The following is a 9,141-nucleotide window of genomic DNA, read 5'->3' as shown; positions in this document are numbered from 1 at the left end:
CAGTGGTTCTCAAAGTATACTCAGTCTTCAGACTGGCAGCCATGAGCATCCCCTGGGCACTTGTTAGAAATGTAGATTCTCAGGCCACACCCAGACCTTCTGACTCAGACCCTCTGGGAGGTGTGGCCCAGAAGTCTGTGTTTTAACAAGCCCTCCAGATGATCCTGACGACCTTTAAAGTTTAAGAGCTAACCCGAGACTCCCTAATAGCTGAAAACTTCTGGATGAGACTTTGAAACTTCACCCATGTCACAGCTGCTTCCTTTTACTGCATGAAAAATAAAATGGTGAGTCTTCTCACCTCCTGTGATTTTTCTCCTTTCTCCCTAGTCTTGCATTAGTGGAAAGCTTTGGTCAGATTTACTGGCCTGCGTTATTGAACAGCCATGTGGTGATAAGGGAGGGAGGGAGTCCTTGGTGGCCAGGACTGGCCAGGGCAGGAGTGAACTCGGTAGGCCGGGCAGTTAAGGAGGGAGAGTGAACAGCAACATTTCTGGCCCTGTAACCCGGGGTGAGCATTTGTGCCCTCCACACACGCGCACTCATCAGACGCCACATTGCACGGCGGCCGGCCCAGGAGAAGCCGGGAGGCCCCGGAAGCTCGTCTCCTTCTCCTCCCCCAGGGAAGCTCCGTTTATAGTCCAGGTAACCCTCTACCTCTTGACGTAATGAATTACTCAAAACCCCAGTGAGGGCTTCCCTGGTGGCGCAGTGGTTGAGAGTCCGCCTGCCGATGCAGGGGACACGGGTTCGTGTCCCGGTCCGGGAAGATCCCACATGCCGCGGAGCGGCTGGGCCCGTGAGCCATGGCCACTGAGCCTGCGCGTCCGGAGCCTGTGCTCCGCAGCGGGAGAGGCCACAACAGTGAGAGGCCCGCGTACCGCAAAAAAACAAACAAACAAACAAAAAAACCCAGTGAGAGTCCAGCAGGCAGAAACTGAACAAGAGACTTCGTGTTATGCGGGAGATCATTTCTCAGCTAAAAAAGAAATTATAAAATTCCTCATTACTCTTCCTCCTAAGAGTACTTTTCTCAGCATTTCACATACGTTCCTGAATTCTGTCATTCTTCTTCACAACGGAGTACACTGTCAAATGATTATCCAGGAAGCATCACATTATTAATAATCATTGACAAATAAAATAAAATAATGATTCCCACCATTAATGTAGTACTTCCATGTGCCAGGCCCAGGGGCTTTGCACGCACGATCTCTTTGAGGCTGAAGAGCCATAGCCCAGAGATGCCGACCAAGGCTCACCTTTGTCCCAGTTGAATTAGGTGTGTGAACGCCATAGCAGTAGCTTCCTTCTGTCCATCTCCCACTCATACTTATCAAATAAAGCCAAAAGGCCATAAAATATTTAAACATGGGCATCACTTCCATAGTGTGGTCTATTGACAGCACTGTCAACACTAACCTGTTGGCCACCACCCCCCGGGGACGGCTGAGAATGTGTTTCCTCAGCCGAGGTTCTAAAAACCACATCCAGGGCTTCCCTAGTGGCGCAGTGGTTGAGAATCCGCCTGCCAATGCAGGGGACACGGGTTCGAGGCCTGGTCCGGGAAGATCCCACATGCTGTGGAGCAACTAAGCCCATGCGCCACAACTACTGAACCTGCACTCTAGAGCCCGCGAGCCACAACTACTGAAGCCCGCATGCCTAGAGCCTGTGCTCTGCAACAAGAGAAGCCACCACAATGAGAAGCCTGCGCCCTGCAACAAAGAGTAGCCCCCGCTCACTGCAACCACAGAAAGCCCGCGTGCAGCAGCGAAGACCCAATGCGGCCAAAAATTAAATAAATGAATAAATAAATTTATTTTTAAAAAACCATGTCCAGTCCATGGAAGGCCTCCAGGGGCCTGGAAACATGCTGTCAGAGAATAAGGGTTATATCAAAGTCCTGCCTGGCCTCTCTCCAGTCAGGGGTCCCTGTGTCTCTGTCTTCCACTCCCAGTGGTCTCAGAAGTCCAGCCCCTGTTCTCAGGCTGCCAACAGCTAGGGCTGCCTCACAGGAAGAGTGAGGTTTTACCAGTTTTCAGGTCCTGCTCACACCCACAGGTGGACATGCTCTATCTCACAGGTGGTCACTGGCCTGGCACTCCCTCAGTTGACCTCAGGATCGGCACTTCTTTTGGCTGTAATCATTTGGTCATTATTACCGCTGAAGTCTAGACACCAAATGGTCCCTCTCAGTAGGACCATGACGTGGGGTTGCTGCTAAGGACATGGTAGTTGAGGTAGCAGTGAAGCCAGAAAAGGCCAAAAAGCAGAAAAAAAATTTAAGGCTCTTTATGGCCATGCTGATAAGGGGAAGTGACTTGGCAAGTGAGCCTGGAGAGCTAAGCAAAGACCCCACAGCTGCCAAGATTGAGCTGTCAGAGGCAAGCAGGTTGTCCCCTCCCGGGCCCTGACGGCCAGGTGGATGCCCACCTCACACGGCGCCCCCTTCCTTCTGGTTTCTATCTTGCGGCATCTCAGCTGCTACCTGCCAGCCGCAGAAACACTTTTTTGCCATAAGCCTAGCAGCTCCAAGACACCCTGTGCCCATCCGGGGGATAGAGCATAGAATAGAAAGCCCAAGGGAGGCTTAGAGGCCCGGCTTTGAAAACCTCCTTGGTTTGATTCATGGCACTTGGGTCAGGGAGGGGTCAAAATGATCTCACAGGTTGGGAATGACAGGTCAGTAGAGGTCGGCCAAGGCTTCACGGGGAATTGCTTCTGAGACGCAGCATCATGGGGGCAATGAAAAGTCTGGTCCACGGGAGAGATGCTAACTGTGAACGTTGCTAGGCTAAGGAGGCTGCCAAAGCCCAAGAACAGGCAGCCAGGGTGTCTGGGCCACCCTCACAGCCCCTACACGCCCTCAGAGTAACAAAGCCTTCAGGAATCAATCAACCTCTGCAGGACGCACCCTCCTGTCTGAGCAGCACCCTTTTCTCCCTCTGTTCTTGCCGGGGGAGGTCAGAGTTCACATCAAATGTCATTAATCATCTTCCTGGGGGCTGGGGGCGTACTGGACAGTGCTATTAATCAGAGGCCTATCACACCCACAGCCTGGCTGGGTCACCATTGTCCTGTTCCTCACCTATCATAGAAAGATTAGATTATCACTGACAGCCAAGACACCCTTTGAGTCACAGGGAAGCCAGAGAATGGAGTTGCTTTTATTTTTTTATTTATCCTCCTAATTTGAGGATGAGCTGTTTCTTGTCTTGTCACACTGCATCCTTTTCTTCAAAGAATCAGCTTTAAGAATCCTATTTGTCAAACTGGACAATCATTGGCAAATCCATAAAAAAAAGAAAAACTAAACCTTGGCGACTTTATCAAAAAAGGTAAAATAAAGCAGAAGGTTTCAAATGGAGCCTGAAAGGATTAGAAAATAAGTTGCATTTGACAACAATTAATCTCTGAAAAGCCAGGGCTTTGTCAAAAGGAACAGGCAGAGATGTGTCCAAAAGGGATTCTGGAAATCCACACCGGAGTCCATCCATTCCCCAGGCATCCGTGCCCCTTCAGAGGAGGGTCAAGTTGAGGCGTGGTGATGAAAAAGAATGAAAAAAAAATGCCTTGCAAGCTTTCTCCTAACTTTCTGCCTACCGGTGGCAACAGCATCAACAAGACGAGATGACACAACCAGCGCCCAGCAGCGCCCAGCAGCGCCCAGCAGCGCACAGCACACAGCTCTCCCTTCTCTGTGGCAATTCTGTGATAGACTCAGTCACTCAGTAGCTACAGAGCCCACCCATAGTGGCCGCTGTAGGGGTCATGAGGGAAAGGGGTGCTTTCTAGCACTTTGAAATGTAGAGAACAGGTGAGCACATGAAACACCTACATCAAGTTAGATGGGCCAGGGCCTTGGTAACATGGAACCCACGGGCTACAAACCCAGATGCCTCAAGGAACCAAGTAGAAATGTGAACCAGGCAAGTGGGCTCAGTGTAAGCCCACGTGGGGGGCACACAGGCTTGCCCAAGGGTGTCAAGGCCCCAACCCCCACTCATTGTTGCCCTGTAGGAAGAGAAATCCAAATCCATCAGATCTTCCAGTTTTTCACGAGATTCTGGAGACCTGGGTTTTTACACTCCCTATTTTAAGTGTTGGCAATCACTGTGCATACTAAACAAAACCTGTCGGTGGTCCAGTTTGGAGCCCACGCCTGGGATTTGTGACACTGGTCTAATCTACTTGCCTCGGTGCAAATAAGGACTGTGAGGCCCAGAGAGGCTGTTAATCTGCCGAGGTCACACAGCTGGTTAGAGGCGGAGCCAGCTCGAGAGCCTGGTTCTTCAGACTCCTAGACCAGTGCTCTCTGCTCCAAATTTGAATATATGAACACATTTGGGACCGATTAGCAGGTACATTCGCTCAAGGGCAATACAAGTGATTGGAATTAAGAAGAGAGTCTATAGATCTCACAACTTCACCTTGAACTCAGAGAAGGGACTGAATTAGATAAGTCCCAAGTGACTGTTGTTTTACCTTTGATACCATATCATTTAATTTTTCTACCTGAAGAAACAAACAAACAAAATAGCTTTGAGGCATTCTCTGCATGGGTGCTAAAGAAGTCTGGGGCAGGATGCCAGAGGACGCTGTGAGCCAAGTGGATGTATTATCTACTTGACCACAGCAGAAAACTGGGGCTTGGGAGCCAAATTAGCTGGTTCAAATCCTGGTTCTGCCAGGTATTAGCTGTGTGACCTTGGGCAAGTTACTCAACTTCTCTGGGCTTCAGTTTCTTCATTTTCAAAAATAAGAATGATATATGGCAGAAGACCTAAATAGACATTTCTCCAAAGAAGACATACAGATGGCCAACAGGCACATGAAAAAAATGCTCAGTATCACTAATTGTTAAAGAAATGCACATCAAAACTATAGTGAGGTATCACCTCACACCAGTCAGAATGACCATCATTAAAAAGTCTATAAATAATAAATGCTGGAGAGGGTGTCGAGAAAAAGGAACCCTCCTACACTGTTGGTGGGAATGTAAACTGGTGCAGCCACTATGGAAAACAGTCTGGAGATTTCTTGAAAAACTAAAAATAGAGTTGCCATATGATCCTGCAATCCCACTTCTGGATAAAACTCTAATTTAAAAAGAAATATGCACCCCAATGTTCATGGCAGCACTGTTTACAATAGCCAAGACATGGAAGCAACCTAAATGTCCATCTACAGATGATATATATGTGTGTGTGTGTGTGTGTGTGTGTGTGTGTGTATACACACACACACACACACACACACACAATGGAATATTACTCAGCCATAAAGAATGAAATAATGCCATTTGCAGCAACGTGGATGGATCTAGAGATTATCATATTAAGTGAAGTAAGTCAGACAGAGAAAGACAAATATCCTATGATATCACTTATTTGTGGAATCTAAAAAAAATAATACAGGGAGTTCCATGGTAGTCTGGTAGTTAGGATTCGGCACTTTCACTGCTGTGGCCCGGGTGCAATCCCTCGTCGGGAGACTGAGATCCCGGAAGACACGTGGCACAGCCAAAAAAAAAAAAAAAGATACAAATGAGCTTATTTACAAACAGAAATAGACTCACAGACATAGAAAACAAACTTGTGGTTACCAAAGGAGATTGGTGGGAGGGTGGTAAGGGATAAATTAAGAGTTTGGGATTAACATATAGACACTACTGTATATAAAATAGATAACCAACAAGGACCTACTGTATAGTACAGGGAACTATGCTCAATATCTTGTAATAACCTATAAGGGAAAAGAATCTGAAAAGGATATATATATATAAAAAATTAAATCACTTTGCTGTACACTTGAAAATAACACAACATTGTAAATTAACTATACTTCAATAAAAGAAGACAAAAACGATAAAAACAAAACAAAAGACTGCTAACAATATCTACCTCAGGCGATTGCTGTGAAGATTAAAAGTGACATAGAACAGGGCCTGCCACATGGCAAGTGCTCAAAAATTTGTTATTGTTATATGTCGTCATATTTTATTTCCTCCTCAAAGGTGCCTCATACTGAGACACAACATTGTACGACGTTAAATCTGGAAGGAACCGTAGAAACCATTGTAGTTTGTCATAGAAAAAAAACTGACACGGATGGAGAAGAGTTTATTTCCTGCAAGGGGCCCACGGGAAAAACAAACAAACAAACAAACAAACAAAACCCATGCTTCCCACAGGTGCGGCTCATTTTCCCACCTGCCTAGGCCTGGGCCGACCACTTTAGTTTCCCACTGTGACCTCACTGGGAACAAGAAAAGTTTCTCCTATAAATGGTCGTAAAGCAAAGCCGTCCGAGCCTTCAGGCTCCCAGATCCTTCAACAACATCAGCAGCATCAACACCAGACAGAGTCCCTAGCCCGTGCTCATCACAGAGAGATTCCTGAGACAACTCAGGCCCTATTTGTCCACTGCAAGTTTGCAACCAGCTTCCTTTTTAAAAAGGATTGTTCCCCAGGGCAGTTTGTGGTCATGAGTGAGAGGGTGAGTCTCAAAGTAATTTCGGTGTTTGGGGAAAGACGCTGAGCATTACGGTCAGGATCACTGATCAGCTGTGAAAACTGAACACTTGAACACGTTAACTGCTGACAGAACTTGACAGGTGTCATGCCTGCCTTTATTAGGTGATTAATTAAAGGCTGCTGGACGCGCCGGTGCGGCGTGGAACCCGTATCTGGTGCAAGAGACAGAGATTTGGACACAGAGCTTGACTCCTCTAAGGCTGTGAGCTAGTTTCTAAAACTCTCTGAATCTCCAGTTATTCGAGAGTGAAATAAAACCAACTTTGGGGGCTTCCCTGGTGGCGCAGTGGTTGAGAGTCCGCCTGCCGATGCAGGGGACGCGGGTTCGTGCCCCGGTCCGGGACGATCCCACATGCTGCGGAGCGGCTAGGCCCGTGAGCCATGGCCGCTGAGCCTGCACATCCGGAGCCTGTGCTCCGCAACGGGAGAGGCCACAACAGTGAGAGGCCCGCGTACCGCAAAAAAAAAAAAAAAAAAAAAAACCCAACTTCATAGCACTTGGTGAGAATTAAACAGAAAATGCAGGCACTGGGAGCTGGGCGCTCCCTTCCACCTCACCGTGTTCCCTGCAGAAACAGAGCTGCTGCTTCCAGGAAGCCAGGGAGGCATCCCCCGTCCCCTGTGGACAGGCGTTCCCTGAGCAGCTAGTGTGCAGACCCTTGTAAGTGCTGGATGGATCAGCTCACAGCTGTGTTCAGGTGCATGTCAAACGAGAGGAGAGGACAGTGAGCACATTCATACTTTGTGCTTCTGTCTGAGCTTCTGATCCAATGGCCAGTGACGGACGTGTTTAAATGAGTTTCCACCCTGCTCAGAGCTGACCTGGGATCTGAAGTTGGAGAAGTGGCTGAGTGTCGGTTCGGGCACGGTGTTTTTGATGTATTGACCTTTCTGCAACTTTCCACCATCCGGAAGCAATCTGCAGAGGGGAAGGAGCTGGAGGTGCCTCCCTAAGCATCCTGCCGGGCATGAGGGGCTGGGCCTTAGAGGACATTCCAGAGGGGACATGCCCTGAAGCCCAGTGGACCCCTGGCTCATTTTTCTTGCTCTGGGGAAGAGTTCCCACAAAGGACCATCTACCCAAGGAGAACAAAGATGATTGATTCCAACACTAAGTAGGAATCAAGAGGGGATGGGCCTGGAGTCTGAAGCCTGAACTAGAGAGAATCAGGGCAGCTAGTGTGTTTTGTTTTGTTTTTTTTTAATGTAGTTAATTTTATTTATTTATTTATTTATTTATTTTAGACAATATCATTAATCACTATTTTTCTTATTTTAAAAAATTAAGGGCTTTCCTGGTGGCGCAGTGGTTGAGAGTCTGCCTGCCGATGCAGGGGACACAGGTTCGTGCCCCAGTCCGGGAAGATCCCACATGCCGCGGATAGGCTGGGCCCGTGAGCCATGGCCGCTGGGCCTGCGCATCCGGAGCCTGTGCTCCGTGATGGGAGAGGCCACAGCAGTGAGAGGCCCGCGTACCGCAAAAAAAAAAAAAATTAACGTGCAATAAAATTGACTTTTCTGTGTGTATTTGTATGAATTTTGGTGGTATGTGTAAATTTGTGTAACCACACCACAATCAGAATACACATCAGTTCCATCAGCCCAAAAGCCACCTGGAGTTGCCCCTCCGTAGTCACACCCTTCCCCAAACCTATCCCTGGCAACCACCGATCTGCTCTCCATTGCTCTAGTTTTGTCTTTTCAAGAATGTCATATAAAAGGGATCACGTGGGGCTTCCCTGGCGGCACAGTGGTTAAGAATCCGCCTGTCAACTCAGGGGACATGGGCTCGAGCCCTGGTCCAGGAAGATCACACATGCCACAGAGCAACTAAGCCCGTGCGCCACAACTACTGAGACTGTGCTCTAGAGCCCACGAGCCACAACTACTGAAGCCTGCGCACCTAGAGCTCGTGCTCTACAACAAGAAAAGCCACCGCAATGAGAAGCCCGCACACCACAACAAAGAGAAGCCCCTGCTCGTTACAACTAGAGAAAGCCCGTGTGCAGCAAGGAAGACCTAACACAGTCAAAAATTAAAAAACAAAAAATAAAATAAAATTTAATTTAAAAAAAAAAGGATCACGTAGTACATAACCCTCTAAGACTGAGCACAGCCAGTGTTGCTTGAGCGTTTACTATGAGCTAAGCATGTTGCTTAAAGCTCTCACCAGCATCTCATCCAATTTTCACATCAGCTCCACGAGGTAGTAATGATTATCATCATAGCTGAGAACACTGAGAAGTCAGGCCTGTTGCCCAGGGCCTCGTGGCTTCCATGGCACAGAGCTCAGATGTGAAAGTGTGACACCCAACTCTTACCTGCTGGCCTCACGGCCTCCCCAGACACATCTGATTCCTTCGATGCTCTGACTGGAGTATCCCAGCAGCCATGCCTGCAACCCATCCCACCTAAGGGCAAAATCCTCCTTCTGCCTGATGGACACCCTTATAAGCAGAGGCCTCTGCATCCCACTTGGGGCCCTTCCCCGCACCCTGGGATACTGCAGGTCACCTGGGTCTGGGTTCTAACACTGCACGATCAACACACAGGTCCTAGAGTACGAATGTAATTCCGGAGGCCCTGTCCTGGCTGGGGAGGG

This window comes from Hyperoodon ampullatus (assembly GCF_949752795.1).
Source record: "Hyperoodon ampullatus genome assembly, chromosome: 19".
Taxonomy (NCBI): Eukaryota; Metazoa; Chordata; class Mammalia; order Artiodactyla; family Ziphiidae; genus Hyperoodon; species Hyperoodon ampullatus.
This window is presented reverse-complemented; position numbering follows the sequence as displayed.